The sequence below is a fragment of the Schistocerca gregaria genome, chromosome 2 (genome assembly GCF_023897955.1).
Source record: "Schistocerca gregaria isolate iqSchGreg1 chromosome 2, iqSchGreg1.2, whole genome shotgun sequence".
Taxonomy (NCBI): Eukaryota; Metazoa; Arthropoda; class Insecta; order Orthoptera; family Acrididae; genus Schistocerca; species Schistocerca gregaria.
The window spans coordinates 870406961-870434669 of record NC_064921.1 but is presented as its reverse complement, the minus strand read 5'-3'; the positions used below and the strand labels follow the sequence as shown (position 1 = coordinate 870434669).

At 55.4% G+C, this 27709-nt stretch overlaps 56 non-coding genes across 56 annotated transcripts; 14 read left to right on the top strand and 42 right to left on the bottom strand.

Moving 5' to 3' along the window:
- Window positions 1-300: 300 nt before the first annotated feature.
- On the bottom strand, window positions 301-371 carry Trnag-gcc (transfer RNA glycine (anticodon GCC)). Its single transcript has one exon. It is a non-coding gene; the product is annotated as a tRNA-Gly (tRNA).
- A 350-nt stretch (window positions 372-721) lies between these two features.
- Window positions 722-793, top strand: Trnag-ucc (transfer RNA glycine (anticodon UCC)). Its single transcript has one exon. It is a non-coding gene; the product is annotated as a tRNA-Gly (tRNA).
- Window positions 794-1229: 436 nt separating this feature from the next.
- Trnai-aau (transfer RNA isoleucine (anticodon AAU)) lies at window positions 1230-1303 on the bottom strand. Its single transcript has one exon. It is a non-coding gene; the product is annotated as a tRNA-Ile (tRNA).
- Window positions 1304-1499: 196 nt separating this feature from the next.
- On the bottom strand, window positions 1500-1571 carry Trnae-uuc (transfer RNA glutamic acid (anticodon UUC)). Its single transcript has one exon. It is a non-coding gene; the product is annotated as a tRNA-Glu (tRNA).
- Window positions 1572-2276: 705 nt separating this feature from the next.
- Window positions 2277-2347, bottom strand: Trnag-gcc (transfer RNA glycine (anticodon GCC)). Its single transcript has one exon. It is a non-coding gene; the product is annotated as a tRNA-Gly (tRNA).
- A 356-nt stretch (window positions 2348-2703) lies between these two features.
- On the top strand, window positions 2704-2775 carry Trnag-ucc (transfer RNA glycine (anticodon UCC)). The gene has a single exon. It is a non-coding gene; the product is annotated as a tRNA-Gly (tRNA).
- A 435-nt stretch (window positions 2776-3210) lies between these two features.
- Trnai-aau (transfer RNA isoleucine (anticodon AAU)) lies at window positions 3211-3284 on the bottom strand. The gene has a single exon. It is a non-coding gene; the product is annotated as a tRNA-Ile (tRNA).
- Window positions 3285-3480: 196 nt separating this feature from the next.
- Trnae-uuc (transfer RNA glutamic acid (anticodon UUC)) lies at window positions 3481-3552 on the bottom strand. Its single transcript has one exon. It is a non-coding gene; the product is annotated as a tRNA-Glu (tRNA).
- Window positions 3553-4257: 705 nt separating this feature from the next.
- Window positions 4258-4328, bottom strand: Trnag-gcc (transfer RNA glycine (anticodon GCC)). The gene has a single exon. It is a non-coding gene; the product is annotated as a tRNA-Gly (tRNA).
- Window positions 4329-4678: 350 nt separating this feature from the next.
- On the top strand, window positions 4679-4750 carry Trnag-ucc (transfer RNA glycine (anticodon UCC)). Its single transcript has one exon. It is a non-coding gene; the product is annotated as a tRNA-Gly (tRNA).
- A 436-nt stretch (window positions 4751-5186) lies between these two features.
- Window positions 5187-5260, bottom strand: Trnai-aau (transfer RNA isoleucine (anticodon AAU)). Its single transcript has one exon. It is a non-coding gene; the product is annotated as a tRNA-Ile (tRNA).
- Window positions 5261-5456: 196 nt separating this feature from the next.
- Trnae-uuc (transfer RNA glutamic acid (anticodon UUC)) lies at window positions 5457-5528 on the bottom strand. Its single transcript has one exon. It is a non-coding gene; the product is annotated as a tRNA-Glu (tRNA).
- A 705-nt stretch (window positions 5529-6233) lies between these two features.
- Trnag-gcc (transfer RNA glycine (anticodon GCC)) lies at window positions 6234-6304 on the bottom strand. Its single transcript has one exon. It is a non-coding gene; the product is annotated as a tRNA-Gly (tRNA).
- Window positions 6305-6655: 351 nt separating this feature from the next.
- On the top strand, window positions 6656-6727 carry Trnag-ucc (transfer RNA glycine (anticodon UCC)). The gene has a single exon. It is a non-coding gene; the product is annotated as a tRNA-Gly (tRNA).
- Window positions 6728-7163: 436 nt separating this feature from the next.
- Trnai-aau (transfer RNA isoleucine (anticodon AAU)) lies at window positions 7164-7237 on the bottom strand. Its single transcript has one exon. It is a non-coding gene; the product is annotated as a tRNA-Ile (tRNA).
- Window positions 7238-7433: 196 nt separating this feature from the next.
- Window positions 7434-7505, bottom strand: Trnae-uuc (transfer RNA glutamic acid (anticodon UUC)). The gene has a single exon. It is a non-coding gene; the product is annotated as a tRNA-Glu (tRNA).
- A 705-nt stretch (window positions 7506-8210) lies between these two features.
- On the bottom strand, window positions 8211-8281 carry Trnag-gcc (transfer RNA glycine (anticodon GCC)). The gene has a single exon. It is a non-coding gene; the product is annotated as a tRNA-Gly (tRNA).
- A 351-nt stretch (window positions 8282-8632) lies between these two features.
- On the top strand, window positions 8633-8704 carry Trnag-ucc (transfer RNA glycine (anticodon UCC)). Its single transcript has one exon. It is a non-coding gene; the product is annotated as a tRNA-Gly (tRNA).
- A 435-nt stretch (window positions 8705-9139) lies between these two features.
- Window positions 9140-9213, bottom strand: Trnai-aau (transfer RNA isoleucine (anticodon AAU)). Its single transcript has one exon. It is a non-coding gene; the product is annotated as a tRNA-Ile (tRNA).
- Window positions 9214-9409: 196 nt separating this feature from the next.
- Trnae-uuc (transfer RNA glutamic acid (anticodon UUC)) lies at window positions 9410-9481 on the bottom strand. Its single transcript has one exon. It is a non-coding gene; the product is annotated as a tRNA-Glu (tRNA).
- Window positions 9482-10186: 705 nt separating this feature from the next.
- Trnag-gcc (transfer RNA glycine (anticodon GCC)) lies at window positions 10187-10257 on the bottom strand. Its single transcript has one exon. It is a non-coding gene; the product is annotated as a tRNA-Gly (tRNA).
- Window positions 10258-10608: 351 nt separating this feature from the next.
- On the top strand, window positions 10609-10680 carry Trnag-ucc (transfer RNA glycine (anticodon UCC)). Its single transcript has one exon. It is a non-coding gene; the product is annotated as a tRNA-Gly (tRNA).
- Window positions 10681-11116: 436 nt separating this feature from the next.
- Trnai-aau (transfer RNA isoleucine (anticodon AAU)) lies at window positions 11117-11190 on the bottom strand. Its single transcript has one exon. It is a non-coding gene; the product is annotated as a tRNA-Ile (tRNA).
- Window positions 11191-11386: 196 nt separating this feature from the next.
- Trnae-uuc (transfer RNA glutamic acid (anticodon UUC)) lies at window positions 11387-11458 on the bottom strand. Its single transcript has one exon. It is a non-coding gene; the product is annotated as a tRNA-Glu (tRNA).
- Window positions 11459-12163: 705 nt separating this feature from the next.
- Trnag-gcc (transfer RNA glycine (anticodon GCC)) lies at window positions 12164-12234 on the bottom strand. The gene has a single exon. It is a non-coding gene; the product is annotated as a tRNA-Gly (tRNA).
- A 351-nt stretch (window positions 12235-12585) lies between these two features.
- Window positions 12586-12657, top strand: Trnag-ucc (transfer RNA glycine (anticodon UCC)). The gene has a single exon. It is a non-coding gene; the product is annotated as a tRNA-Gly (tRNA).
- A 436-nt stretch (window positions 12658-13093) lies between these two features.
- On the bottom strand, window positions 13094-13167 carry Trnai-aau (transfer RNA isoleucine (anticodon AAU)). Its single transcript has one exon. It is a non-coding gene; the product is annotated as a tRNA-Ile (tRNA).
- A 196-nt stretch (window positions 13168-13363) lies between these two features.
- Trnae-uuc (transfer RNA glutamic acid (anticodon UUC)) lies at window positions 13364-13435 on the bottom strand. Its single transcript has one exon. It is a non-coding gene; the product is annotated as a tRNA-Glu (tRNA).
- A 705-nt stretch (window positions 13436-14140) lies between these two features.
- Window positions 14141-14211, bottom strand: Trnag-gcc (transfer RNA glycine (anticodon GCC)). Its single transcript has one exon. It is a non-coding gene; the product is annotated as a tRNA-Gly (tRNA).
- A 351-nt stretch (window positions 14212-14562) lies between these two features.
- On the top strand, window positions 14563-14634 carry Trnag-ucc (transfer RNA glycine (anticodon UCC)). The gene has a single exon. It is a non-coding gene; the product is annotated as a tRNA-Gly (tRNA).
- Window positions 14635-15070: 436 nt separating this feature from the next.
- Window positions 15071-15144, bottom strand: Trnai-aau (transfer RNA isoleucine (anticodon AAU)). Its single transcript has one exon. It is a non-coding gene; the product is annotated as a tRNA-Ile (tRNA).
- A 196-nt stretch (window positions 15145-15340) lies between these two features.
- Trnae-uuc (transfer RNA glutamic acid (anticodon UUC)) lies at window positions 15341-15412 on the bottom strand. Its single transcript has one exon. It is a non-coding gene; the product is annotated as a tRNA-Glu (tRNA).
- Window positions 15413-16117: 705 nt separating this feature from the next.
- Trnag-gcc (transfer RNA glycine (anticodon GCC)) lies at window positions 16118-16188 on the bottom strand. Its single transcript has one exon. It is a non-coding gene; the product is annotated as a tRNA-Gly (tRNA).
- Window positions 16189-16539: 351 nt separating this feature from the next.
- Window positions 16540-16611, top strand: Trnag-ucc (transfer RNA glycine (anticodon UCC)). The gene has a single exon. It is a non-coding gene; the product is annotated as a tRNA-Gly (tRNA).
- A 436-nt stretch (window positions 16612-17047) lies between these two features.
- On the bottom strand, window positions 17048-17121 carry Trnai-aau (transfer RNA isoleucine (anticodon AAU)). Its single transcript has one exon. It is a non-coding gene; the product is annotated as a tRNA-Ile (tRNA).
- Window positions 17122-17317: 196 nt separating this feature from the next.
- Trnae-uuc (transfer RNA glutamic acid (anticodon UUC)) lies at window positions 17318-17389 on the bottom strand. Its single transcript has one exon. It is a non-coding gene; the product is annotated as a tRNA-Glu (tRNA).
- A 705-nt stretch (window positions 17390-18094) lies between these two features.
- On the bottom strand, window positions 18095-18165 carry Trnag-gcc (transfer RNA glycine (anticodon GCC)). The gene has a single exon. It is a non-coding gene; the product is annotated as a tRNA-Gly (tRNA).
- A 351-nt stretch (window positions 18166-18516) lies between these two features.
- Window positions 18517-18588, top strand: Trnag-ucc (transfer RNA glycine (anticodon UCC)). The gene has a single exon. It is a non-coding gene; the product is annotated as a tRNA-Gly (tRNA).
- Window positions 18589-19024: 436 nt separating this feature from the next.
- On the bottom strand, window positions 19025-19098 carry Trnai-aau (transfer RNA isoleucine (anticodon AAU)). Its single transcript has one exon. It is a non-coding gene; the product is annotated as a tRNA-Ile (tRNA).
- Window positions 19099-19294: 196 nt separating this feature from the next.
- Trnae-uuc (transfer RNA glutamic acid (anticodon UUC)) lies at window positions 19295-19366 on the bottom strand. Its single transcript has one exon. It is a non-coding gene; the product is annotated as a tRNA-Glu (tRNA).
- A 705-nt stretch (window positions 19367-20071) lies between these two features.
- On the bottom strand, window positions 20072-20142 carry Trnag-gcc (transfer RNA glycine (anticodon GCC)). Its single transcript has one exon. It is a non-coding gene; the product is annotated as a tRNA-Gly (tRNA).
- Window positions 20143-20493: 351 nt separating this feature from the next.
- Trnag-ucc (transfer RNA glycine (anticodon UCC)) lies at window positions 20494-20565 on the top strand. Its single transcript has one exon. It is a non-coding gene; the product is annotated as a tRNA-Gly (tRNA).
- A 436-nt stretch (window positions 20566-21001) lies between these two features.
- Trnai-aau (transfer RNA isoleucine (anticodon AAU)) lies at window positions 21002-21075 on the bottom strand. The gene has a single exon. It is a non-coding gene; the product is annotated as a tRNA-Ile (tRNA).
- Window positions 21076-21271: 196 nt separating this feature from the next.
- Window positions 21272-21343, bottom strand: Trnae-uuc (transfer RNA glutamic acid (anticodon UUC)). The gene has a single exon. It is a non-coding gene; the product is annotated as a tRNA-Glu (tRNA).
- Window positions 21344-22048: 705 nt separating this feature from the next.
- Trnag-gcc (transfer RNA glycine (anticodon GCC)) lies at window positions 22049-22119 on the bottom strand. Its single transcript has one exon. It is a non-coding gene; the product is annotated as a tRNA-Gly (tRNA).
- Window positions 22120-22470: 351 nt separating this feature from the next.
- On the top strand, window positions 22471-22542 carry Trnag-ucc (transfer RNA glycine (anticodon UCC)). The gene has a single exon. It is a non-coding gene; the product is annotated as a tRNA-Gly (tRNA).
- Window positions 22543-22978: 436 nt separating this feature from the next.
- On the bottom strand, window positions 22979-23052 carry Trnai-aau (transfer RNA isoleucine (anticodon AAU)). The gene has a single exon. It is a non-coding gene; the product is annotated as a tRNA-Ile (tRNA).
- A 196-nt stretch (window positions 23053-23248) lies between these two features.
- Trnae-uuc (transfer RNA glutamic acid (anticodon UUC)) lies at window positions 23249-23320 on the bottom strand. The gene has a single exon. It is a non-coding gene; the product is annotated as a tRNA-Glu (tRNA).
- Window positions 23321-24025: 705 nt separating this feature from the next.
- Window positions 24026-24096, bottom strand: Trnag-gcc (transfer RNA glycine (anticodon GCC)). Its single transcript has one exon. It is a non-coding gene; the product is annotated as a tRNA-Gly (tRNA).
- A 351-nt stretch (window positions 24097-24447) lies between these two features.
- Trnag-ucc (transfer RNA glycine (anticodon UCC)) lies at window positions 24448-24519 on the top strand. The gene has a single exon. It is a non-coding gene; the product is annotated as a tRNA-Gly (tRNA).
- Window positions 24520-24955: 436 nt separating this feature from the next.
- Trnai-aau (transfer RNA isoleucine (anticodon AAU)) lies at window positions 24956-25029 on the bottom strand. The gene has a single exon. It is a non-coding gene; the product is annotated as a tRNA-Ile (tRNA).
- A 196-nt stretch (window positions 25030-25225) lies between these two features.
- Window positions 25226-25297, bottom strand: Trnae-uuc (transfer RNA glutamic acid (anticodon UUC)). The gene has a single exon. It is a non-coding gene; the product is annotated as a tRNA-Glu (tRNA).
- Window positions 25298-26002: 705 nt separating this feature from the next.
- Window positions 26003-26073, bottom strand: Trnag-gcc (transfer RNA glycine (anticodon GCC)). The gene has a single exon. It is a non-coding gene; the product is annotated as a tRNA-Gly (tRNA).
- A 351-nt stretch (window positions 26074-26424) lies between these two features.
- On the top strand, window positions 26425-26496 carry Trnag-ucc (transfer RNA glycine (anticodon UCC)). Its single transcript has one exon. It is a non-coding gene; the product is annotated as a tRNA-Gly (tRNA).
- Window positions 26497-26932: 436 nt separating this feature from the next.
- On the bottom strand, window positions 26933-27006 carry Trnai-aau (transfer RNA isoleucine (anticodon AAU)). The gene has a single exon. It is a non-coding gene; the product is annotated as a tRNA-Ile (tRNA).
- Window positions 27007-27202: 196 nt separating this feature from the next.
- On the bottom strand, window positions 27203-27274 carry Trnae-uuc (transfer RNA glutamic acid (anticodon UUC)). Its single transcript has one exon. It is a non-coding gene; the product is annotated as a tRNA-Glu (tRNA).
- Between the last annotated feature and the right edge of the window lie 435 nt (window positions 27275-27709).

The following is a 27709-nucleotide window of genomic DNA, read 5'->3' as shown; positions in this document are numbered from 1 at the left end:
GTGTTCTGTTTGCTACACGTGCATTGCCGGCCCTGTTGATTGCGGTGTTGCTGCAGCTTTTGCAGCGATAGGCAGCACTCCTTGACGTTGAAGTTCGGTGTCTCGGAGGCACCTGGACACAGCAACTTGCGAGTCGAGGCCGACGCTAGTCTGCAGAACATGATGCGATCGTCCTAGTGGGGACCCGAAAGTGATGCGTTCTCGGTTCTTCTCAAGGGAATCCAGCTATACATTCTTATGGATCGTGCATGTCAAGCGCGTAAGCCACACGGCAGCATTATCGCGGGAAAAGCAAAATGATGCATCGGCCGGGAATCGAACCCGGGCCGCCCGCGTGGCAGGCGAGCATTCTACCACTGAACCACCGATGCTCGGGCCAGTAGTAACTTCACGCTGCTTCCCGAGCAGATGTCTCAAGGGAAAGTGGGACTGCCGTCAAGCGCCGTAGCATCCTGTCGAGAAGATGCTGCAGACGCTGAACCCAGCACTGCACTGCACTGCTCTGCTTAAAAACGCCGCCAGAACGCGGTCCTCTGCGTACTCTTGCGTCGCCGGCACCGACTCTTGCCAAAGGATGCGAAATGTGCGCGGATACGCTGTCCGAATGCGTCTGGATGTGCTCCCCTAGCCCACCTCGAAATGCGCCTGCCAGGTACCTCACCTTCGGCCGCTGCCGACAGGCGGGAGGCCGACACGGTGCGGCGCCGGGGCGCTCGCTTGTGCGGTGGTGGTGTAATGGTCAGCATAGTTGCCTTCCAAGCAGTTGATCCGGGTTCGATTCCCGGCCACCGCAGCAGGCTTTTAATTTCGCGTATGAGTACTTTTGCCACGCGCCCTTAAATTAATGTTTTTTTCTCCCTGTTCCTCGCTGCACACCAGCCCCTAGTGTGTCTCGACTTGTCTCGACTTTGCTCGGCTGACGCGAGAGCTGACGCTCTCAAATCGGCCTATATCAAAACGACAAGCACGAGAAACGACTGAGAGAGGTAAGGGGAAGCGAGGCAATGGACACACAGCACGCCCCTTCATGTCACGGTGGCGTCTCCCTGACCGAATCGGACTGTAGCTCCGAAAACAAAGGAGAAAGAAACAGAGGAAGTAAAACTGCCAACAGTACCCTGTGTTCGGATGCGCTCACGCGCCCGAGTACTGGCAAGGGTGATGATCTTTTGGTGATCACACTGGCCAGCTGAAATCGGCGCTGCCTTTTCGTAGTTGTAAAAGCGAAGTGGCCCGTGGGGGGATCGAACCCATGACCTTCGCGTTATTAGCACGACGCTCTAACCAACTGAGCTAACGGGCCTCGACAGATTGTTGCTCAGCCCTACGCTGGAAACGTGTGGCATGAAACCATACACCATTTCTATGGCCGTCGTGTGTCTGCTTCCCTCGTCTATATTCTGCCGACTGTCACGAAACAGTAGCTATATTGCTAGCAGGACGGGAAACGGCAGCTCGGACAGCTCAAACTTGTCACGATTCGTGTGGAAAAAATTCCGTTCCGGTACCGGGAATCGAACCCGGGCCTCCTGGGTGAAAGCCAGGTATCCTAGCCACTAGACCACACCGGATGTGGGCGTTTCTTCGACGGCTCGGACGGTCGCTTGTCGCATTTCGTGCCGAGTCCCGCGTCGGCGCCCTTCTCTCTTTGCGAGCATACTGACTGGCAAGGCGAGCACCTCAAACGTCTCAGAGCAATGCTTTTGGCTTCATGCTCTGCTGGGAGAAGAGGAAAAGGGAAGCTGTAAGTAGCAAAAGTAGGAAGTAAACATTTTCCCGCTGAAGCGTTGTGGATAACAAACAAGAAATACGTTGGGGCCCTAGCAACAGCACCACCACCGGTCACAGGAAATTAAATCGAGGATCGAACTCACGACCTTAAGATTACGAGACTTAGGCGCTGCCTACTGCGCTACCGAGGTAGCGGCGACCCGTACCCAATGTTGGACGCAGAGACACTGTACTTCCTGGATAACGTGTTCTGTTTGCTACACGTGCATTGCCGGCCCTGTTGATTGCGGTGTTGCTGCAGCTTTTGCAGCGATAGGCAGCACTCCTTGACGTTGAAGTTCGGTGTCTCGGAGGCACCTGGACACAGCAACTTGCGAGTCGAGGCCGACGCTAGTCTGCAGAACATGATGCGATCGTCCTAGTGGGGACCCGAAAGTGATGCGTTCTCGGTTCTTCTCAAGGGAATCCAGCTATACATTCTTATGGATCGTGCATGTCAAGCGCGTAAGCCACACGGCAGCATTATCGCGGGAAAAGCAAAATGATGCATCGGCCGGGAATCGAACCCGGGCCGCCCGCGTGGCAGGCGAGCATTCTACCACTGAACCACCGATGCTCGGGCCAGTAGTAACTTCACGCTGCTTCCCGAGCAGATGTCTCAAGGGAAAGTGGGACTGCCGTCAAGCGCCGTAGCATCCTGTCGAGAAGATGCTGCAGACGCTGAACCCAGCACTGCACTGCACTGCACTGCTCTGCTTAAAAACGCCGCCAGAACGCGGTCCTCTGCGTACTCTTGCGTCGCCGGCACCGACTCTTGCCAAAGGATGCGAAATGTGCGCGGATATGCTGTCCGAATGCGTCTGGATGTGCTCCCCTAGCCCACCTCGAAATGCGCCTGCCAGGTACCATCACCTTCGGCCGCTGCCGACAGGCGGGAGGCCGACACTGTGCGGCGCCGGGGCGCTCGCTTGTGCGGTGGTGGTGTAATGGTCAGCATAGTTGCCTTCCAAGCAGTTGATCCGGGTTCGATTCCCGGCCACCGCAGCAGGCTTTTAATTTCGCGTATGAGTACTTTTGCCACGCGCCCTTAAATTAATGCTTTTTCTCCCTGTTCCTCGCTGCACACCAGCCCCTAGTGTGTCTCGACTTGTCTCGACTTTGCTCGGCTGACGCGAGAGCTGACGCTCTCAAATCGGCCTATATCAAAACGACAAGCACGAGAAACGACTGAGAGAGGTAAGGGGAAGCGAGGCAATGGACACACAGCACGCCCCTTCATGTCACGGTGGCGTCTCCCTGACCGAATCGGACTGTAGCTCCGAAAACAAAGGAGAAAGAAACAGAGGAAGTAAAACTGCCAACAGTACCCTGTGTTCGGATGCGCTCACGCGCCCGAGTACTGGCAAGGGTGATGATCTTTTGGTGATCACACTGGCCAGCTGAAATCGGCGCTGCCTTTTCGTAGTTGTAAAAGCGAAGTGGCCCGTGGGGGGATCGAACCCACGACCTTCGCGTTATTAGCACGACGCTCTAACCAACTGAGCTAACGGGCCTCGACAGATTGTTGCTCAGCCCTACGCTGGAAACGTGTGGCATGAAACCATACACCATTTCTATGGCCGTCGTGTGTCTGCTTCCCTCGTCTATATTCTGCCGACTGTCACGAAACAGTAGCTATATTGCTAGCAGGACGGGAAACGGCAGCTCGGACAGCTCAAACTTGTCACGATTCGTGTGGAAAAAATTCCGTTCCGGTACCGGGAATCGAACCCGGGCCTCCTGGGTGAAAGCCAGGTATCCTAGCCACTAGACCACACCGGATGTGGGCGTTTCTTCGACGGCTCGGACGGTCGCTTGTCGCATTTCGTGCCGAGTCCCGCGTCGGCGCCCTTCTCTCTTTGCGAGCATACTGACTGGCAAGGCGAGCACCTCAAACGTCTCAGAGCAATGCTTTTGGCTTCATGCTCTGCTGGGAGAAGAGGAAAAGGGAAGCTGTAAGTAGCAAAAGTAGGAAGTAAACATTTTCCCGCTGAAGCGTTGTGGATAACAAACAAGAAATACGTTGGGGCCCTAGCAACAGCACCACCACCGGTCACAGGAAATTAAATCGAGGATCGAACTCACGACCTTAAGATTACGAGACTTAGGCGCTGCCTACTGCGCTACCGAGGTAGCGGCGACCCGTACCCAATGTTGGACGCAGAGACACTGTACTTCCTGGATAACGTGTTCTGTTTGCTACACGTGCATTGCCGGCCCTGTTGATTGCGGTGTTGCTGCAGCTTTTGCAGCGATAGGCAGCACTCCTTGACGTTGAAGTTCGGTGTCTCGGAGGCACCTGGACACAGCAACTTGCGAGTCGAGGCCGACGCTAGTCTGCAGAACATGATGCGATCGTCCTAGTGGGGACCCGAAAGTGATGCGTTCTCGGTTCTTCTCAAGGGAATCCAGCTATACATTCTTATGGATCGTGCATGTCAAGCGCGTAAGCCACACGGCAGCATTATCGCGGGAAAAGCAAAATGATGCATCGGCCGGGAATCGAACCCGGGCCGCCCGCGTGGCAGGCGAGCATTCTACCACTGAACCACCGATGCTCGGGCCAGTAGTAACTTCACGCTGCTTCCCGAGCAGATGTCTCAAGGGAAAGTGGGACTGCCGTCAAGCGCCGTAGCATCCTGTCGAGAAGATGCTGCAGACGCTGAACCCAGCACTGCACTGCACTGCTCTGCTTAAAAACGCCGCCAGAACGCGGTCCTCTGCGTACTCTTGCGTCGCCGGCACCGACTCTTGCCAAAGGATGCGAAATGTGCGCGGATACGCTGTCCGAATGCGTCTGGATGTGCTCCCCTAGCCCACCTCGAAATGCGCCTGCCAGGTACCTCACCTTCGGCCGCTGCCGACAGGCGGGAGGCCGACACGGTGCGGCGCCGGGGCGCTCGCTTGTGCGGTGGTGGTGTAATGGTCAGCATAGTTGCCTTCCAAGCAGTTGATCCGGGTTCGATTCCCGGCCACCGCAGCAGGCTTTTAATTTCGCGTATGAGTACTTTTGCCACGCGCCCTTAAATTAATGTTTTTTTCTCCCTGTTCCTCGCTGCACACCAGCCCCTAGTGTGTCTCGACTTGTCTCGACTTTGCTCGGCTGACGTGAGAGCTGACGCTCTCAAATCGGCCTATATCAAAACGACAAGCACGAGAAACGACTGAGAGAGGTAAGGGGAAGCGAGGCAATGGACACACAGCACGCCCCTTCATGTCACGGTGGCGTCTCCCTGACCGAATCGGACTGTAGCTCCGAAAACAAAGGAGAAAGATACAGAGGAAGTAAAACTGCCAACAGTACCCTGTGTTCGGATGCGCTCACGCGCCCGAGTACTGGCAAGGGTGATGATCTTTTGGTGATCACACTGGCCAGCTGAAATCGGCGCTGCCTTTTCGTAGTTGTAAAAGCGAAGTGGCCCGTGGGGGGATCGAACCCATGACCTTCGCGTTATTAGCACGACGCTCTAACCAACTGAGCTAACGGGCCTCGACAGATTGTTGCTCAGCCCTACGCTGGAAACGTGTGGCATGAAACCATACACCATTTCTATGGCCGTCGTGTGTCTGCTTCCCTCGTCTATATTCTGCCGACTGTCACGAAACAGTAGCTATATTGCTAGCAGGACGGGAAACGGCAGCTCGGACAGCTCAAACTTGTCACGATTCGTGTGGAAAATATTCCGTTCCGGTACCGGGAATCGAACCCGGGCCTCCTGGGTGAAAGCCAGGTATCCTAGCCACTAGACCACACCGGATGTGGGCGTTTCTTCGACGGCTCGGACGGTCGCTTGTCGCATTTCGTGCCGAGTCCCGCGTCGGCGCCCTTCTCTCTTTGCGAGCATACTGACTGGCAAGGCGAGCACCTCAAACGTCTCAGAGCAATGCTTTTGGCTTCATGCTCTGCTGGGAGAAGAGGAAAAGGGAAGCTGTAAGTAGCAAAAGTAGGAAGTAAACATTTTCCCGCTGAAGCGTTGTGGATAACAAACAAGAAATACGTTGGGGCCCTAGCAACAGCACCACCACCGGTCACAGGAAATTAAATCGAGGATCGAACTCACGACCTTAAGATTACGAGACTTAGGCGCTGCCTACTGCGCTACCGAGGTAGCGGCGACCCGTACCCAATGTTGGACGCAGAGACACTGTACTTCCTGGATAACGTGTTCTGTTTGCTACACGTGCATTGCCGGCCCTGTTGATTGCGGTGTTGCTGCAGCTTTTGCAGCGATAGGCAGCACTCCTTGACGTTGAAGTTCGGTGTCTCGGAGGCACCTGGACACAGCAACTTGCGAGTCGAGGCCGACGCTAGTCTGCAGAACATGATGCGATCGTCCTAGTGGGGACCCGAAAGTGATGCGTTCTCGGTTCTTCTCAAGGGAATCCAGCTATACATTCTTATGGATCGTGCATGTCAAGCGCGTAAGCCACACGGCAGCATTATCGCGGGAAAAGCAAAATGATGCATCGGCCGGGAATCGAACCCGGGCCGCCCGCGTGGCAGGCGAGCATTCTACCACTGAACCACCGATGCTCGGGCCAGTAGTAACTTCACGCTGCTTCCCGAGCAGATGTCTCAAGGGAAAGTGGGACTGCCGTCAAGCGCCGTAGCATCCTGTCGAGAAGATGCTGCAGACGCTGAACCCAGCACTGCACTGCACTGCTCTGCTTAAAAACGCCGCCAGAACGCGGTCCTCTGCGTACTCTTGCGTCGCCGGCACCGACTCTTGCCAAAGGATGCGAAATGTGCGCGGATATGCTGTCCGAATGCGTCTGGATGTGCTCCCCTAGCCCACCTCGAAATGCGCCTGCCAGGTACCATCACCTTCGGCCGCTGCCGACAGGCGGGAGGCCGACACGGTGCGGCGCCGGGGCGCTCGCTTGTGCGGTGGTGGTGTAATGGTCAGCATAGTTGCCTTCCAAGCAGTTGATCCGGGTTCGATTCCCGGCCACCGCAGCAGGCTTTTAATTTCGCGTATGAGTACTTTTGCCACGCGCCCTTAAATTAATGTTTTTTTCTCCCTGTTCCTCGCTGCACACCAGCCCCTAGTGTGTCTCGACTTGTCTCGACTTTGCTCGGCTGACGCGAGAGCTGACGCTCTCAAATCGGCCTATATCAAAACGACAAGCACGAGAAACGACTGAGAGAGGTAAGGGGAAGCGAGGCAATGGACACACAGCACGCCCCTTCATGTCACGGTGGCGTCTCCCTGACCGAATCGGACTGTAGCTCCGAAAACAAAGGAGAAAGAAACAGAGGAAGTAAAACTGCCAACAGTACCCTGTGTTCGGATGCGCTCACGCGCCCGAGTACTGGCAAGGGTGATGATCTTTTGGTGATCACACTGGCCAGCTGAAATCGGCGCTGCCTTTTCGTAGTTGTAAAAGCGAAGTGGCCCGTGGGGGGATCGAACCCACGACCTTCGCGTTATTAGCACGACGCTCTAACCAACTGAGCTAACGGGCCTCGACAGATTGTTGCTCAGCCCTACGCTGGAAACGTGTGGCATGAAACCATACACCATTTCTATGGCCGTCGTGTGTCTGCTTCCCTCGTCTATATTCTGCCGACTGTCACGAAACAGTAGCTATATTGCTAGCAGGACGGGAAACGGCAGCTCGGACAGCTCAAACTTGTCACGATTCGTGTGGAAAAAATTCCGTTCCGGTACCGGGAATCGAACCCGGGCCTCCTGGGTGAAAGCCAGGTATCCTAGCCACTAGACCACACCGGATGTGGGCGTTTCTTCGACGGCTCGGACGGTCGCTTGTCGCATTTCGTGCCGAGTCCCGCGTCGGCGCCCTTCTCTCTTTGCGAGCATACTGACTGGCAAGGCGAGCACCTCAAACGTCTCAGAGCAATGCTTTTGGCTTCATGCTCTGCTGGGAGAAGAGGAAAAGGGAAGCTGTAAGTAGCAAAAGTAGGAAGTAAACATTTTCCCGCTGAAGCGTTGTGGATAACAAACAAGAAATACGTTGGGGCCCTAGCAACAGCACCACCACCGGTCACAGGAAATTAAATCGAGGATCGAACTCACGACCTTAAGATTCCGAGACTTAGTCGCTGCCTACTGCGCTACCGAGGTAGCGGCGACCCGTACCCAATGTTGGACGCAGAGACACTGTACTTCCTGGATAACGTGTTCTGTTTGCTACACGTGCATTGCCGGCCCTGTTGATTGCGGTGTTGCTGCAGCTTTTGCAGCGATAGGCAGCACTCCTTGACGTTGAAGTTCGGTGTCTCGGAGGCACCTGGACACAGCAACTTGCGAGTCGAGGCCGACGCTAGTCTGCAGAACATGATGCGATCGTCCTAGTGGGGACCCGAAAGTGATGCGTTCTCGGTTCTTCTCAAGGGAATCCAGCTATACATTCTTATGGATCGTGCATGTCAAGCGCGTAAGCCACACGGCAGCATTATCGCGGGAAAAGCAAAATGATGCATCGGCCGGGAATCGAACCCGGGCCGCCCGCGTGGCAGGCGAGCATTCTACCACTGAACCACCGATGCTCGGGCCAGTAGTAACTTCACGCTGCTTCCCGAGCAGATGTCTCAAGGGAAAGTGGGACTGCCGTCAAGCGCCGTAGCATCCTGTCGAGAAGATGCTGCAGACGCTGAACCCAGCACTGCACTGCACTGCTCTGCTTAAAAACGCCGCCAGAACGCGGTCCTCTGCGTACTCTTGCGTCGCCGGCACCGACTCTTGCCAAAGGATGCGAAATGTGCGCGGATATGCTGTCCGAATGCGTCTGGATGTGCTCCCCTAGCCCACCTCGAAATGCGCCTGCCAGGTACCATCACCTTCGGCCGCTGCCGACAGGCGGGAGGCCGACACTGTGCGGCGCCGGGGCGCTCGCTTGTGCGGTGGTGGTGTAATGGTCAGCATAGTTGCCTTCCAAGCAGTTGATCCGGGTTCGATTCCCGGCCACCGCAGCAGGCTTTTAATTTCGCGTATGAGTACTTTTGCCACGCGCCCTTAAATTAATGCTTTTTCTCCCTGTTCCTCGCTGCACACCAGCCCCTAGTGTGTCTCGACTTGTCTCGACTTTGCTCGGCTGACGCGAGAGCTGACGCTCTCAAATCGGCCTATATCAAAACGACAAGCACGAGAAACGACTGAGAGAGGTAAGGGGAAGCGAGGCAATGGACACACAGCACGCCCCTTCATGTCACGGTGGCGTCTCCCTGACCGAATCGGACTGTAGCTCCGAAAACAAAGGAGAAAGAAACAGAGGAAGTAAAACTGCCAACAGTACCCTGTGTTCGGATGCGCTCACGCGCCCGAGTACTGGCAAGGGTGATGATCTTTTGGTGATCACACTGGCCAGCTGAAATCGGCGCTGCCTTTTCGTAGTTGTAAAAGCGAAGTGGCCTGTGGGGGGATCGAACCCACGACCTTCGCGTTATTAGCACGACGCTCTAACCAACTGAGCTAACGGGCCTCGACAGATTGTTGCTCAGCCCTACGCTGGAAACGTGTGGCATGAAACCATACACCATTTCTATGGCCGTCGTGTGTCTGCTTCCCTCGTCTATATTCTGCCGACTGTCACGAAACAGTAGCTATATTGCTAGCAGGACGGGAAACGGCAGCTCGGACAGCTCAAACTTGTCACGATTCGTGTGGAAAAAATTCCGTTCCGGTACCGGGAATCGAACCCGGGCCTCCTGGGTGAAAGCCAGGTATCCTAGCCACTAGACCACACCGGATGTGGGCGTTTCTTCGACGGCTCGGACGGTCGCTTGTCGCATTTCGTGCCGAGTCCCGCGTCGGCGCCCTTCTCTCTTTGCGAGCATACTGACTGGCAAGGCGAGCACCTCAAACGTCTCAGAGCAATGCTTTTGGCTTCATGCTCTGCTGGGAGAAGAGGAAAAGGGAAGCTGTAAGTAGCAAAAGTAGGAAGTAAACATTTTCCCGCTGAAGCGTTGTGGATAACAAACAAGAAATACGTTGGGGCCCTAGCAACAGCACCACCACCGGTCACAGGAAATTAAATCGAGGATCGAACTCACGACCTTAAGATTACGAGACTTAGGCGCTGCCTACTGCGCTACCGAGGTAGCGGCGACCCGTACCCAATGTTGGACGCAGAGACACTGTACTTCCTGGATAACGTGTTCTGTTTGCTACACGTGCATTGCCGGCCCTGTTGATTGCGGTGTTGCTGCAGCTTTTGCAGCGATAGGCAGCACTCCTTGACGTTGAAGTTCGGTGTCTCGGAGGCACCTGGACACAGCAACTTGCGAGTCGAGGCCGACGCTAGTCTGCAGAACATGATGCGATCGTCCTAGTGGGGACCCGAAAGTGATGCGTTCTCGGTTCTTCTCAAGGGAATCCAGCTATACATTCTTATGGATCGTGCATGTCAAGCGCGTAAGCCACACGGCAGCATTATCGCGGGAAAAGCAAAATGATGCATCGGCCGGGAATCGAACCCGGGCCGCCCGCGTGGCAGGCGAGCATTCTACCACTGAACCACCGATGCTCGGGCCAGTAGTAACTTCACGCTGCTTCCCGAGCAGATGTCTCAAGGGAAAGTGGGACTGCCGTCAAGCGCCGTAGCATCCTGTCGAGAAGATGCTGCAGACGCTGAACCCAGCACTGCACTGCACTGCTCTGCTTAAAAACGCCGCCAGAACGCGGTCCTCTGCGTACTCTTGCGTCGCCGGCACCGACTCTTGCCAAAGGATGCGAAATGTGCGCGGATATGCTGTCCGAATGCGTCTGGATGTGCTCCCCTAGCCCACCTCGAAATGCGCCTGCCAGGTACCATCACCTTCGGCCGCTGCCGACAGGCGGGAGGCCGACACTGTGCGGCGCCGGGGCGCTCGCTTGTGCGGTGGTGGTGTAATGGTCAGCATAGTTGCCTTCCAAGCAGTTGATCCGGGTTCGATTCCCGGCCACCGCAGCAGGCTTTTAATTTCGCGTATGAGTACTTTTGCCACGCGCCCTTAAATTAATGTTTTTTTCTCCCTGTTCCTCGCTGCACACCAGCCCCTAGTGTGTCTCGACTTGTCTCGACTTTGCTCGGCTGACGCGAGAGCTGACGCTCTCAAATCGGCATATATCAAAACGACAAGCACGAGAAACGACTGAGAGAGGTAAGGGGAAGCGAGGCAATGGACACACAGCACGCCCCTTCATGTCACGGTGGCGTCTCCCTGACCGAATCGGACTGTAGCTCCGAAAACAAAGGAGAAAGAAACAGAGGAAGTAAAACTGCCAACAGTACCCTGTGTTCGGATGCGCTCACGCGCCCGAGTACTGGCAAGGGTGATGATCTTTTGGTGATCACACTGGCCAGCTGAAATCGGCGCTGCCTTTTCGTAGTTGTAAAAGCGAAGTGGCCCGTGGGGGGATCGAACCCACGACCTTCGCGTTATTAGCACGACGCTCTAACCAACTGAGCTAACGGGCCTCGACAGATTGTTGCTCAGCCCTACGCTGGAAACGTGTGGCATGAAACCATACACCATTTCTATGGCCGTCGTGTGTCTGCTTCCCTCGTCTATATTCTGCCGACTGTCACGAAACAGTAGCTATATTGCTAGCAGGACGGGAAACGGCAGCTCGGACAGCTCAAACTTGTCACGATTCGTGTGGAAAAAATTCCGTTCCGGTACCGGGAATCGAACCCGGGCCTCCTGGGTGAAAGCCAGGTATCCTAGCCACTAGACCACACCGGATGTGGGCGTTTCTTCGACGGCTCGGACGGTCGCTTGTCGCATTTCGTGCCGAGTCCCGCGTCGGCGCCCTTCTCTCTTTGCGAGCATACTGACTGGCAAGGCGAGCACCTCAAACGTCTCAGAGCAATGCTTTTGGCTTCATGCTCTGCTGGGAGAAGAGGAAAAGGGAAGCTGTAAGTAGCAAAAGTAGGAAGTAAACATTTTCCCGCTGAAGCGTTGTGGATAACAAACAAGAAATACGTTGGGGCCCTAGCAACAGCACCACCACCGGTCACAGGAAATTAAATCGAGGATCGAACTCACGACCTTAAGATTACGAGACTTAGGCGCTGCCTACTGCGCTACCGAGGTAGCGGCGACCCGTACCCAATGTTGGACGCAGAGACACTGTACTTCCTGGATAACGTGTTCTGTTTGCTACACGTGCATTGCCGGCCCTGTTGATTGCGGTGTTGCTGCAGCTTTTGCAGCGATAGGCAGCACTCCTTGACGTTGAAGTTCGGTGTCTCGGAGGCACCTGGACACAGCAACTTGCGAGTCGAGGCCGACGCTAGTCTGCAGAACATGATGCGATCGTCCTAGTGGGGACCCGAAAGTGATGCGTTCTCGGTTCTTCTCAAGGGAATCCAGCTATACATTCTTATGGATCGTGCATGTCAAGCGCGTAAGCCACACGGCAGCATTATCGCGGGAAAAGCAAAATGATGCATCGGCCGGGAATCGAACCCGGGCCGCCCGCGTGGCAGGCGAGCATTCTACCACTGAACCACCGATGCTCGGGCCAGTAGTAACTTCACGCTGCTTCCCGAGCAGATGTCTCAAGGGAAAGTGGGACTGCCGTCAAGCGCCGTAGCATCCTGTCGAGAAGATGCTGCAGACGCTGAACCCAGCACTGCACTGCACTGCTCTGCTTAAAAACGCCGCCAGAACGCGGTCCTCTGCGTACTCTTGCGTCGCCGGCACCGACTCTTGCCAAAGGATGCGAAATGTGCGCGGATACGCTGTCCGAATGCGTCTGGATGTGCTCCCCTAGCCCACCTCGAAATGCGCCTGCCAGGTACCATCACCTTCGGCCGCTGCCGACAGGCGGGAGGCCGACACTGTGCGGCGCCGGGGCGCTCGCTTGTGCGGTGGTGGTGTAATGGTCAGCATAGTTGCCTTCCAAGCAGTTGATCCGGGTTCGATTCCCGGCCACCGCAGCAGGCTTTTAATTTCGCGTATGAGTACTTTTGCCACGCGCCCTTAAATTAATGTTTTTTTCTCCCTGTTCCTCGCTGCACACCAGCCCCTAGTGTGTCTCGACTTGTCTCGACTTTGCTCGGCTGACGCGAGAGCTGACGCTCTCAAATCGGCCTATATCAAAACGACAAGCACGAGAAACGACTGAGAGAGGTAAGGGGAAGCGAGGCAATGGACACACAGCACGCCCCTTCATGTCACGGTGGCGTCTCCCTGACCGAATCGGACTGTAGCTCCGAAAACAAAGGAGAAAGAAACAGAGGAAGTAAAACTGCCAACAGTACCCTGTGTTCGGATGCGCTCACGCGCCCGAGTACTGGCAAGGGTGATGATCTTTTGGTGATCACACTGGCCAGCTGAAATCGGCGCTGCCTTTTCGTAGTTGTAAAAGCGAAGTGGCCCGTGGGGGGATCGAACCCACGACCTTCGCGTTATTAGCACGACGCTCTAACCAACTGAGCTAACGGGCCTCGACAGATTGTTGCTCAGCCCTACGCTGGAAACGTGTGGCATGAAACCATACACCATTTCTATGGCCGTCGTGTGTCTGCTTCCCTCGTCTATATTCTGCCGACTGTCACGAAACAGTAGCTATATTGCTAGCAGGACGGGAAACGGCAGCTCGGACAGCTCAAACTTGTCACGATTCGTGTGGAAAAAATTCCGTTCCGGTACCGGGAATCGAACCCGGGCCTCCTGGGTGAAAGCCAGGTATCCTAGCCACTAGACCACACCGGATGTGGGCGTTTCTTCGACGGCTCGGACGGTCGCTTGTCGCATTTCGTGCCGAGTCCCGCGTCGGCGCCCTTCTCTCTTTGCGAGCATACTGACTGGCAAGGCGAGCACCTCAAACGTCTCAGAGCAATGCTTTTGGCTTCATGCTCTGCTGGGAGAAGAGGAAAAGGGAAGCTGTAAGTAGCAAAAGTAGGAAGTAAACATTTTCCCGCTGAAGCGTTGTGGATAACAAACAAGAAATACGTTGGGGCCCTAGCAACAGCACCACCACCGGTCACAGGAAATTAAATCGAGGATCGAACTCACGACCTTAAGATTACGAGACTTAGGCGCTGCCTACTGCGCTACCGAGGTAGCGGCGACCCGTACCCAATGTTGGACGCAGAGACACTGTACTTCCTGGATAACGTGTTCTGTTTGCTACACGTGCATTGCCGGCCCTGTTGATTGCGGTGTTGCTGCAGCTTTTGCAGCGATAGGCAGCACTCCTTGACGTTGAAGTTCGGTGTCTCGGAGGCACCTGGACACAGCAACTTGCGAGTCGAGGCCGACGCTAGTCTGCAGAACATGATGCGATCGTCCTAGTGGGGACCCGAAAGTGATGCGTTCTCGGTTCTTCTCAAGGGAATCCAGCTATACATTCTTATGGATCGTGCATGTCAAGCGCGTAAGCCACACGGCAGCATTATCGCGGGAAAAGCAAAATGATGCATCGGCCGGGAATCGAACCCGGGCCGCCCGCGTGGCAGGCGAGCATTCTACCACTGAACCACCGATGCTCGGGCCAGTAGTAACTTCACGCTGCTTCCCGAGCAGATGTCTCAAGGGAAAGTGGGACTGCCGTCAAGCGCCGTAGCATCCTGTCGAGAAGATGCTGCAGACGCTGAACCCAGCACTGCACTGCACTGCTCTGCTTAAAAACGCCGCCAGAACGCGGTCCTCTGCGTACTCTTGCGTCGCCGGCACCGACTCTTGCCAAAGGATGCGAAATGTGCGCGGATACGCTGTCCGAATGCGTCTGGATGTGCTCCCCTAGCCCACCTCGAAATGCGCCTGCCAGGTACCATCACCTTCGGCCGCTGCCGACAGGCGGGAGGCCGACACTGTGCGGCGCCGGGGCGCTCGCTTGTGCGGTGGTGGTGTAATGGTCAGCATAGTTGCCTTCCAAGCAGTTGATCCGGGTTCGATTCCCGGCCACCGCAGCAGGCTTTTAATTTCGCGTATGAGTACTTTTGCCACGCGCCCTTAAATTAATGTTTTTTTCTCCCTGTTCCTCGCTGCACACCAGCCCCTAGTGTGTCTCGACTTGTCTCGACTTTGCTCGGCTGACGCGAGAGCTGACGCTCTCAAATCGGCCTATATCAAAACGACAAGCACGAGAAACGACTGAGAGAGGTAAGGGGAAGCGAGGCAATGGACACACAGCACGCCCCTTCATGTCACGGTGGCGTCTCCCTGACCGAATCGGACTGTAGCTCCGAAAACAAAGGAGAAAGAAACAGAGGAAGTAAAACTGCCAACAGTACCCTGTGTTCGGATGCGCTCACGCGCCCGAGTACTGGCAAGGGTGATGATCTTTTGGTGATCACACTGGCCAGCTGAAATCGGCGCTGCCTTTTCGTAGTTGTAAAAGCGAAGTGGCCCGTGGGGGGATCGAACCCACGACCTTCGCGTTATTAGCACGACGCTCTAACCAACTGAGCTAACGGGCCTCGACAGATTGTTGCTCAGCCCTACGCTGGAAACGTGTGGCATGAAACCATACACCATTTCTATGGCCGTCGTGTGTCTGCTTCCCTCGTCTATATTCTGCCGACTGTCACGAAACAGTAGCTATATTGCTAGCAGGACGGGAAACGGCAGCTCGGACAGCTCAAACTTGTCACGATTCGTGTGGAAAAAATTCCGTTCCGGTACCGGGAATCGAACCCGGGCCTCCTGGGTGAAAGCCAGGTATCCTAGCCACTAGACCACACCGGATGTGGGCGTTTCTTCGACGGCTCGGACGGTCGCTTGTCGCATTTCGTGCCGAGTCCCGCGTCGGCGCCCTTCTCTCTTTGCGAGCATACTGACTGGCAAGGCGAGCACCTCAAACGTCTCAGAGCAATGCTTTTGGCTTCATGCTCTGCTGGGAGAAGAGGAAAAGGGAAGCTGTAAGTAGCAAAAGTAGGAAGTAAACATTTTCCCGCTGAAGCGTTGTGGATAACAAACAAGAAATACGTTGGGGCCCTAGCAACAGCACCACCACCGGTCACAGGAAATTAAATCGAGGATCGAACTCACGACCTTAAGATTACGAGACTTAGGCGCTGCCTACTGCGCTACCGAGGTAGCGGCGACCCGTACCCAATGTTGGACGCAGAGACACTGTACTTCCTGGATAACGTGTTCTGTTTGCTACACGTGCATTGCCGGCCCTGTTGATTGCGGTGTTGCTGCAGCTTTTGCAGCGATAGGCAGCACTCCTTGACGTTGAAGTTCGGTGTCTCGGAGGCACCTGGACACAGCAACTTGCGAGTCGAGGCCGACGCTAGTCTGCAGAACATGATGCGATCGTCCTAGTGGGGACCCGAAAGTGATGCGTTCTCGGTTCTTCTCAAGGGAATCCAGCTATACATTCTTATGGATCGTGCATGTCAAGCGCGTAAGCCACACGGCAGCATTATCGCGGGAAAAGCAAAATGATGCATCGGCCGGGAATCGAACCCGGGCCGCCCGCGTGGCAGGCGAGCATTCTACCACTGAACCACCGATGCTCGGGCCAGTAGTAACTTCACGCTGCTTCCCGAGCAGATGTCTCAAGGGAAAGTGGGACTGCCGTCAAGCGCCGTAGCATCCTGTCGAGAAGATGCTGCAGACGCTGAACCCAGCACTGCACTGCACTGCTCTGCTTAAAAACGCCGCCAGAACGCGGTCCTCTGCGTACTCTTGCGTCGCCGGCACCGACTCTTGCCAAAGGATGCGAAATGTGCGCGGATACGCTGTCCGAATGCGTCTGGATGTGCTCCCCTAGCCCACCTCGAAATGCGCCTGCCAGGTACCATCACCTTCGGCCGCTGCCGACAGGCGGGAGGCCGACACTGTGCGGCGCCGGGGCGCTCGCTTGTGCGGTGGTGGTGTAATGGTCAGCATAGTTGCCTTCCAAGCAGTTGATCCGGGTTCGATTCCCGGCCACCGCAGCAGGCTTTTAATTTCGCGTATGAGTACTTTTGCCACGCGCCCTTAAATTAATGTTTTTTTCTCCCTGTTCCTCGCTGCACACCAGCCCCTAGTGTGTCTCGACTTGTCTCGACTTTGCTCGGCTGACGCGAGAGCTGACGCTCTCAAATCGGCCTATATCAAAACGACAAGCACGAGAAACGACTGAGAGAGGTAAGGGGAAGCGAGGCAATGGACACACAGCACGCCCCTTCATGTCACGGTGGCGTCTCCCTGACCGAATCGGACTGTAGCTCCGAAAACAAAGGAGAAAGAAACAGAGGAAGTAAAACTGCCAACAGTACCCTGTGTTCGGATGCGCTCACGCGCCCGAGTACTGGCAAGGGTGATGATCTTTTGGTGATCACACTGGCCAGCTGAAATCGGCGCTGCCTTTTCGTAGTTGTAAAAGCGAAGTGGCCCGTGGGGGGATCGAACCCACGACCTTCGCGTTATTAGCACGACGCTCTAACCAACTGAGCTAACGGGCCTCGACAGATTGTTGCTCAGCCCTACGCTGGAAACGTGTGGCATGAAACCATACACCATTTCTATGGCCGTCGTGTGTCTGCTTCCCTCGTCTATATTCTGCCGACTGTCACGAAACAGTAGCTATATTGCTAGCAGGACGGGAAACGGCAGCTCGGACAGCTCAAACTTGTCACGATTCGTGTGGAAAAAATTCCGTTCCGGTACCGGGAATCGAACCCGGGCCTCCTGGGTGAAAGCCAGGTATCCTAGCCACTAGACCACACCGGATGTGGGCGTTTCTTCGACGGCTCGGACGGTCGCTTGTCGCATTTCGTGCCGAGTCCCGCGTCGGCGCCCTTCTCTCTTTGCGAGCATACTGACTGGCAAGGCGAGCACCTCAAACGTCTCAGAGCAATGCTTTTGGCTTCATGCTCTGCTGGGAGAAGAGGAAAAGGGAAGCTGTAAGTAGCAAAAGTAGGAAGTAAACATTTTCCCGCTGAAGCGTTGTGGATAACAAACAAGAAATACGTTGGGGCCCTAGCAACAGCACCACCACCGGTCACAGGAAATTAAATCGAGGATCGAACTCACGACCTTAAGATTACGAGACTTAGGCGCTGCCTACTGCGCTACCGAGGTAGCGGCGACCCGTACCCAATGTTGGACGCAGAGACACTGTACTTCCTGGATAACGTGTTCTGTTTGCTACACGTGCATTGCCGGCCCTGTTGATTGCGGTGTTGCTGCAGCTTTTGCAGCGATAGGCAGCACTCCTTGACGTTGAAGTTCGGTGTCTCGGAGGCACCTGGACACAGCAACTTGCGAGTCGAGGCCGACGCTAGTCTGCAGAACATGATGCGATCGTCCTAGTGGGGACCCGAAAGTGATGCGTTCTCGGTTCTTCTCAAGGGAATCCAGCTATACATTCTTATGGATCGTGCATGTCAAGCGCGTAAGCCACACGGCAGCATTATCGCGGGAAAAGCAAAATGATGCATCGGCCGGGAATCGAACCCGGGCCGCCCGCGTGGCAGGCGAGCATTCTACCACTGAACCACCGATGCTCGGGCCAGTAGTAACTTCACGCTGCTTCCCGAGCAGATGTCTCAAGGGAAAGTGGGACTGCCGTCAAGCGCCGTAGCATCCTGTCGAGAAGATGCTGCAGACGCTGAACCCAGCACTGCACTGCACTGCTCTGCTTAAAAACGCCGCCAGAACGCGGTCCTCTGCGTACTCTTGCGTCGCCGGCACCGACTCTTGCCAAAGGATGCGAAATGTGCGCGGATACGCTGTCCGAATGCGTCTGGATGTGCTCCCCTAGCCCACCTCGAAATGCGCCTGCCAGGTACCATCACCTTCGGCCGCTGCCGACAGGCGGGAGGCCGACACTGTGCGGCGCCGGGGCGCTCGCTTGTGCGGTGGTGGTGTAATGGTCAGCATAGTTGCCTTCCAAGCAGTTGATCCGGGTTCGATTCCCGGCCACCGCAGCAGGCTTTTAATTTCGCGTATGAGTACTTTTGCCACGCGCCCTTAAATTAATGTTTTTTTCTCCCTGTTCCTCGCTGCACACCAGCCCCTAGTGTGTCTCGACTTGTCTCGACTTTGCTCGGCTGACGCGAGAGCTGACGCTCTCAAATCGGCCTATATCAAAACGACAAGCACGAGAAACGACTGAGAGAGGTAAGGGGAAGCGAGGCAATGGACACACAGCACGCCCCTTCATGTCACGGTGGCGTCTCCCTGACCGAATCGGACTGTAGCTCCGAAAACAAAGGAGAAAGAAACAGAGGAAGTAAAACTGCCAACAGTACCCTGTGTTCGGATGCGCTCACGCGCCCGAGTACTGGCAAGGGTGATGATCTTTTGGTGATCACACTGGCCAGCTGAAATCGGCGCTGCCTTTTCGTAGTTGTAAAAGCGAAGTGGCCCGTGGGGGGATCGAACCCACGACCTTCGCGTTATTAGCACGACGCTCTAACCAACTGAGCTAACGGGCCTCGACAGATTGTTGCTCAGCCCTACGCTGGAAACGTGTGGCATGAAACCATACACCATTTCTATGGCCGTCGTGTGTCTGCTTCCCTCGTCTATATTCTGCCGACTGTCACGAAACAGTAGCTATATTGCTAGCAGGACGGGAAACGGCAGCTCGGACAGCTCAAACTTGTCACGATTCGTGTGGAAAAAATTCCGTTCCGGTACCGGGAATCGAACCCGGGCCTCCTGGGTGAAAGCCAGGTATCCTAGCCACTAGACCACACCGGATGTGGGCGTTTCTTCGACGGCTCGGACGGTCGCTTGTCGCATTTCGTGCCGAGTCCCGCGTCGGCGCCCTTCTCTCTTTGCGAGCATACTGACTGGCAAGGCGAGCACCTCAAACGTCTCAGAGCAATGCTTTTGGCTTCATGCTCTGCTGGGAGAAGAGGAAAAGGGAAGCTGTAAGTAGCAAAAGTAGGAAGTAAACATTTTCCCGCTGAAGCGTTGTGGATAACAAACAAGAAATACGTTGGGGCCCTAGCAACAGCACCACCACCGGTCACAGGAAATTAAATCGAGGATCGAACTCACGACCTTAAGATTACGAGACTTAGGCGCTGCCTACTGCGCTACCGAGGTAGCGGCGACCCGTACCCAATGTTGGACGCAGAGACACTGTACTTCCTGGATAACGTGTTCTGTTTGCTACACGTGCATTGCCGGCCCTGTTGATTGCGGTGTTGCTGCAGCTTTTGCAGCGATAGGCAGCACTCCTTGACGTTGAAGTTCGGTGTCTCGGAGGCACCTGGACACAGCAACTTGCGAGTCGAGGCCGACGCTAGTCTGCAGAACATGATGCGATCGTCCTAGTGGGGACCCGAAAGTGATGCGTTCTCGGTTCTTCTCAAGGGAATCCAGCTATACATTCTTATGGATCGTGCATGTCAAGCGCGTAAGCCACACGGCAGCATTATCGCGGGAAAAGCAAAATGATGCATCGGCCGGGAATCGAACCCGGGCCGCCCGCGTGGCAGGCGAGCATTCTACCACTGAACCACCGATGCTCGGGCCAGTAGTAACTTCACGCTGCTTCCCGAGCAGATGTCTCAAGGGAAAGTGGGACTGCCGTCAAGCGCCGTAGCATCCTGTCGAGAAGATGCTGCAGACGCTGAACCCAGCACTGCACTGCACTGCTCTGCTTAAAAACGCCGCCAGAACGCGGTCCTCTGCGTACTCTTGCGTCGCCGGCACCGACTCTTGCCAAAGGATGCGAAATGTGCGCGGATACGCTGTCCGAATGCGTCTGGATGTGCTCCCCTAGCCCACCTCGAAATGCGCCTGCCAGGTACCATCACCTTCGGCCGCTGCCGACAGGCGGGAGGCCGACACGGTGCGGCGCCGGGGCGCTCGCTTGTGCGGTGGTGGTGTAATGGTCAGCATAGTTGCCTTCCAAGCAGTTGATCCGGGTTCGATTCCCGGCCACCGCAGCAGGCTTTTAATTTCGCGTATGAGTACTTTTGCCACGCGCCCTTAAATTAATGTTTTTTTCTCCCTGTTCCTCGCTGCACACCAGCCCCTAGTGTGTCTCGACTTGTCTCGACTTTGCTCGGCTGACGCGAGAGCTGACGCTCTCAAATCGGCCTATATCAAAACGACAAGCACGAGAAACGACTGAGAGAGGTAAGGGGAAGCGAGGCAATGGACACACAGCACGCCCCTTCATGTCACGGTGGCGTCTCCCTGACCGAATCGGACTGTAGCTCCGAAAACAAAGGAGAAAGAAACAGAGGAAGTAAAACTGCCAACAGTACCCTGTGTTCGGATGCGCTCACGCGCCCGAGTACTGGCAAGGGTGATGATCTTTTGGTGATCACACTGGCCAGCTGAAATCGGCGCTGCCTTTTCGTAGTTGTAAAAGCGAAGTGGCCCGTGGGGGGATCGAACCCACGACCTTCGCGTTATTAGCACGACGCTCTAACCAACTGAGCTAACGGGCCTCGACAGATTGTTGCTCAGCCCTACGCTGGAAACGTGTGGCATGAAACCATACACCATTTCTATGGCCGTCGTGTGTCTGCTTCCCTCGTCTATATTCTGCCGACTGTCACGAAACAGTAGCTATATTGCTAGCAGGACGGGAAACGGCAGCTCGGACAGCTCAAACTTGTCACGATTCGTGTGGAAAAAATTCCGTTCCGGTACCGGGAATCGAATCCGGGCCTCCTGGGTGAAAGCCAGGTATCCTAGCCACTAGACCACACCGGATGTGGGCGTTTCTTCGACGGCTCGGACGGTCGCTTGTCGCATTTCGTGCCGAGTCCCGCGTCGGCGCCCTTCTCTCTTTGCGAGCATACTGACTGGCAAGGCGAGCACCTCAAACGTCTCAGAGCAATGCTTTTGGCTTCATGCTCTGCTGGGAGAAGAGGAAAAGGGAAGCTGTAAGTAGCAAAAGTAGGAAGTAAACATTTTCCCGCTGAAGCGTTGTGGATAACAAACAAGAAATACGTTGGGGCCCTAGCAACAGCACCACCACCGGTCACAGGAAATTAAATCGAGGATCGAACTCACGACCTTAAGATTACGAGACTTAGGCGCTGCCTACTGCGCTACCGAGGTAGCGGCGACCCGTACCCAATGTTGGACGCAGAGACACTGTACTTCCTGGATAACGTGTTCTGTTTGCTACACGTGCATTGCCGGCCCTGTTGATTGCGGTGTTGCTGCAGCTTTTGCAGCGATAGGCAGCACTCCTTGACGTTGAAGTTCGGTGTCTCGGAGGCACCTGGACACAGCAACTTGCGAGTCGAGGCCGACGCTAGTCTGCAGAACATGATGCGATCGTCCTAGTGGGGACCCGAAAGTGATGCGTTCTCGGTTCTTCTCAAGGGAATCCAGCTATACATTCTTATGGATCGTGCATGTCAAGCGCGTAAGCCACACGGCAGCATTATCGCGGGAAAAGCAAAATGATGCATCGGCCGGGAATCGAACCCGGGCCGCCCGCGTGGCAGGCGAGCATTCTACCACTGAACCACCGATGCTCGGGCCAGTAGTAACTTCACGCTGCTTCCCGAGCAGATGTCTCAAGGGAAAGTGGGACTGCCGTCAAGCGCCGTAGCATCCTGTCGAGAAGATGCTGCAGACGCTGAACCCAGCACTGCACTGCACTGCTCTGCTTAAAAACGCCGCCAGAACGCGGTCCTCTGCGTACTCTTGCGTCGCCGGCACCGACTCTTGCCAAAGGATGCGAAATGTGCGCGGATACGCTGTCCGAATGCGTCTGGATGTGCTCCCCTAGCCCACCTCGAAATGCGCCTGCCAGGTACCATCACCTTCGGCCGCTGCCGACAGGCGGGAGGCCGACACTGTGCGGCGCCGGGGCGCTCGCTTGTGCGGTGGTGGTGTAATGGTCAGCATAGTTGCCTTCCAAGCAGTTGATCCGGGTTCGATTCCCGGCCACCGCAGCAGGCTTTTAATTTCGCGTATGAGTACTTTTGCCACGCGCCCTTAAATTAATGTTTTTTTCTCCCTGTTCCTCGCTGCACACCAGCCCCTAGTGTGTCTCGACTTGTCTCGACTTTGCTCGGCTGACGCGAGAGCTGACGCTCTCAAATCGGCCTATATCAAAACGACAAGCACGAGAAACGACTGAGAGAGGTAAGGGGAAGCGAGGCAATGGACACACAGCACGCCCCTTCATGTCACGGTGGCGTCTCCCTGACCGAATCGGACTGTAGCTCCGAAAACAAAGGAGAAAGAAACAGAGGAAGTAAAACTGCCAACAGTACCCTGTGTTCGGATGCGCTCACGCGCCCGAGTACTGGCAAGGGTGATGATCTTTTGGTGATCACACTGGCCAGCTGAAATCGGCGCTGCCTTTTCGTAGTTGTAAAAGCGAAGTGGCCCGTGGGGGGATCGAACCCACGACCTTCGCGTTATTAGCACGACGCTCTAACCAACTGAGCTAACGGGCCTCGACAGATTGTTGCTCAGCCCTACGCTGGAAACGTGTGGCATGAAACCATACACCATTTCTATGGCCGTCGTGTGTCTGCTTCCCTCGTCTATATTCTGCCGACTGTCACGAAACAGTAGCTATATTGCTAGCAGGACGGGAAACGGCAGCTCGGACAGCTCAAACTTGTCACGATTCGTGTGGAAAAAATTCCGTTCCGGTACCGGGAATCGAACCCGGGCCTCCTGGGTGAAAGCCAGGTATCCTAGCCACTAGACCACACCGGATGTGGGCGTTTCTTCGACGGCTCGGACGGTCGCTTGTCGCATTTCGTGCCGAGTCCCGCGTCGGCGCCCTTCTCTCTTTGCGAGCATACTGACTGGCAAGGCGAGCACCTCAAACGTCTCAGAGCAATGCTTTTGGCTTCATGCTCTGCTGGGAGAAGAGGAAAAGGGAAGCTGTAAGTAGCAAAAGTAGGAAGTAAACATTTTCCCGCTGAAGCGTTGTGGATAACAAACAAGAAATACGTTGGGGCCCTAGCAACAGCACCACCACCGGTCACAGGAAATTAAATCGAGGATCGAACTCACGACCTTAAGATTACGAGACTTAGGCGCTGCCTACTGCGCTACCGAGGTAGCGGCGACCCGTACCCAATGTTGGACGCAGAGACACTGTACTTCCTGGATAACGTGTTCTGTTTGCTACACGTGCATTGCCGGCCCTGTTGATTGCGGTGTTGCTGCAGCTTTTGCAGCGATAGGCAGCACTCCTTGACGTTGAAGTTCGGTGTCTCGGAGGCACCTGGACACAGCAACTTGCGAGTCGAGGCCGACGCTAGTCTGCAGAACATGATGCGATCGTCCTAGTGGGGACCCGAAAGTGATGCGTTCTCGGTTCTTCTCAAGGGAATCCAGCTATACATTCTTATGGATCGTGCATGTCAAGCGCGTAAGCCACACGGCAGCATTATCGCGGGAAAAGCAAAATGATGCATCGGCCGGGAATCGAACCCGGGCCGCCCGCGTGGCAGGCGAGCATTCTACCACTGAACCACCGATGCTCGGGCCAGTAGTAACTTCACGCTGCTTCCCGAGCAGATGTCTCAAGGGAAAGTGGGACTGCCGTCAAGCGCCGTAGCATCCTGTCGAGAAGATGCTGCAGACGCTGAACCCAGCACTGCACTGCACTGCTCTGCTTAAAAACGCCGCCAGAACGCGGTCCTCTGCGTACTCTTGCGTCGCCGGCACCGACTCTTGCCAAAGGATGCGAAATGTGCGCGGATACGCTGTCCGAATGCGTCTGGATGTGCTCCCCTAGCCCACCTCGAAATGCGCCTGCCAGGTACCATCACCTTCGGCCGCTGCCGACAGGCGGGAGGCCGACACTGTGCGGCGCCGGGGCGCTCGCTTGTGCGGTGGTGGTGTAATGGTCAGCATAGTTGCCTTCCAAGCAGTTGATCCGGGTTCGATTCCCGGCCACCGCAGCAGGCTTTTAATTTCGCGTATGAGTACTTTTGCCACGCGCCCTTAAATTAATGTTTTTTTCTCCCTGTTCCTCGCTGCACACCAGCCCCTAGTGTGTCTCGACTTGTCTCGACTTTGCTCGGCTGACGCGAGAGCTGACGCTCTCAAATCGGCCTATATCAAAACGACAAGCACGAGAAACGACTGAGAGAGGTAAGGGGAAGCGAGGCAATGGACACACAGCACGCCCCTTCATGTCACGGTGGCGTCTCCCTGACCGAATCGGACTGTAGCTCCGAAAACAAAGGAGAAAGAAACAGAGGAAGTAAAACTGCCAACAGTACCCTGTGTTCGGATGCGCTCACGCGCCCGAGTACTGGCAAGGGTGATGATCTTTTGGTGATCACACTGGCCAGCTGAAATCGGCGCTGCCTTTTCGTAGTTGTAAAAGCGAAGTGGCCCGTGGGGGGATCGAACCCACGACCTTCGCGTTATTAGCACGACGCTCTAACCAACTGAGCTAACGGGCCTCGACAGATTGTTGCTCAGCCCTACGCTGGAAACGTGTGGCATGAAACCATACACCATTTCTATGGCCGTCGTGTGTCTGCTTCCCTCGTCTATATTCTGCCGACTGTCACGAAACAGTAGCTATATTGCTAGCAGGACGGGAAACGGCAGCTCGGACAGCTCAAACTTGTCACGATTCGTGTGGAAAAAATTCCGTTCCGGTACCGGGAATCGAACCCGGGCCTCCTGGGTGAAAGCCAGGTATCCTAGCCACTAGACCACACCGGATGTGGGCGTTTCTTCGACGGCTCGGACGGTCGCTTGTCGCATTTCGTGCCGAGTCCCGCGTCGGCGCCCTTCTCTCTTTGCGAGCATACTGACTGGCAAGGCGAGCACCTCAAACGTCTCAGAGCAATGCTTTTGGCTTCATGCTCTGCTGGGAGAAGAGGAAAAGGGAAGCTGTAAGTAGCAAAAGTAGGAAGTAAACATTTTCCCGCTGAAGCGTTGTGGATAACAAACAAGAAATACGTTGGGGCCCTAGCAACAGCACCACCACCGGTCACAGGAAATTAAATCGAGGATCGAACTCACGACCTTAAGATTACGAGACTTAGGCGCTGCCTACTGCGCTACCGAGGTAGCGGCGACCCGTACCCAATGTTGGACGCAGAGACACTGTACTTCCTGGATAACGTGTTCTGTTTGCTACACGTGCATTGCCGGCCCTGTTGATTGCGGTGTTGCTGCAGCTTTTGCAGCGATAGGCAGCACTCCTTGACGTTGAAGTTCGGTGTCTCGGAGGCACCTGGACACAGCAACTTGCGAGTCGAGGCCGACGCTAGTCTGCAGAACATGATGCGATCGTCCTAGTGGGGACCCGAAAGTGATGCGTTCTCGGTTCTTCTCAAGGGAATCCAGCTATACATTCTTATGGATCGTGCATGTCAAGCGCGTAAGCCACACGGCAGCATTATCGCGGGAAAAGCAAAATGATGCATCGGCCGGGAATCGAACCCGGGCCGCCCGCGTGGCAGGCGAGCATTCTACCACTGAACCACCGATGCTCGGGCCAGTAGTAACTTCACGCTGCTTCCCGAGCAGATGTCTCAAGGGAAAGTGGGACTGCCGTCAAGCGCCGTAGCATCCTGTAGAGAAGATGCTGCAGACGCTGAACCCAGCACTGCACTGCACTGCTCTGCTTAAAAACGCCGCCGGAACGCGGTCCTCTGCGTACTCTTGCGTCGCCGGCACCGACTCTTGCCAAAGGATGCGAAATGTGCGCGGATATGCTGTCCGAATGCGTCTGGATGTGCTCCCCTAGCCCACCTCGAAATGCGCCTGCCAGGTACCATCACCTTCGGCCGCTGCCGACAGGCGGGAGGCCGACACGGTGCGGCGCCGGGGCGCTCGCTTGTGCGGTGGTGGTGTAATGGTCAGCATAGTTGCCTTCCAAGCAGTTGATCCGGGTTCGATTCCCGGCCACCGCAGCAGGCTTTTAATTTCGCGTATGAGTACTTTTGCCACGCGCCCTTAAATTAATGTTTTTTTCTCCCTGTTCCTCGCTGCACACCAGCCCCTAGTGTGTCTCGACTTGTCTCGACTTTGCTCGGCTGACGCGAGAGCTGACGCTCTCAAATCGGCCTATATCAAAACGACAAGCACGAGAAACGACTGAGAGAGGTAAGGGGAAGCGAGGCAATGGACACACAGCACGCCCCTTCATGTCACGGTGGCGTCTCCCTGACCGAATCGGACTGTAGCTCCGAAAACAAAGGAGAAAGAAACAGAGGAAGTAAAACTGCCAACAGTACCCTGTGTTCGGATGCGCTCACGCGCCCGAGTACTGGCAAGGGTGATGATCTTTTGGTGATCACACTGGCCAGCTGAAATCGGCGCTGCCTTTTCGTAGTTGTAAAAGCGAAGTGGCCCGTGGGGGGATCGAACCCACGACCTTCGCGTTATTAGCACGACGCTCTAACCAACTGAGCTAACGGGCCTCGACAGATTGTTGCTCAGCCCTACGCTGGAAACGTGTGGCATGAAACCATACACCATTTCTATGGCCGTCGTGTGTCTGCTTCCCTCGTCTATATTCTGCCGACTGTCACGAAACAGTAGCTATATTGCTAGCAGGACGGGAAACGGCAGCTCGGACAGCTCAAACTTGTCACGATTCGTGTGGAAAAAATTCCGTTCCGGTACCGGGAATCGAACCCGGGCCTCCTGGGTGAAAGCCAGGTATCCTAGCCACTAGACCACACCGGATGTGGGCGTTTCTTCGACGGCTCGGACGGTCGCTTGTCGCATTTCGTGCCGAGTCCCGCGTCGGCGCCCTTCTCTCTTTGCGAGCATACTGACTGGCAAGGCGAGCACCTCAAACGTCTCAGAGCAATGCTTTTGGCTTCATGCTCTGCTGGGAGAAGAGGAAAAGGGAAGCTGTAAGTAGCAAAAGTAGGAAGTAAACATTTTCCCGCTGAAGCGTTGTGGATAACAAACAAGAAATACGTTGGGGCCCTAGCAACAGCACCACCACCGGTCACAGGAAATTAAATCGAGGATCGAACTCACGACCTTAAGATTACGAGACTTAGGCGCTGCCTACTGCGCTACCGAGGTAGCGGCGACCCGTACCCAATGTTGGACGCAGAGACACTGTACTTCCTGGATAACGTGTTCTGTTTGCTACACGTGCATTGCCGG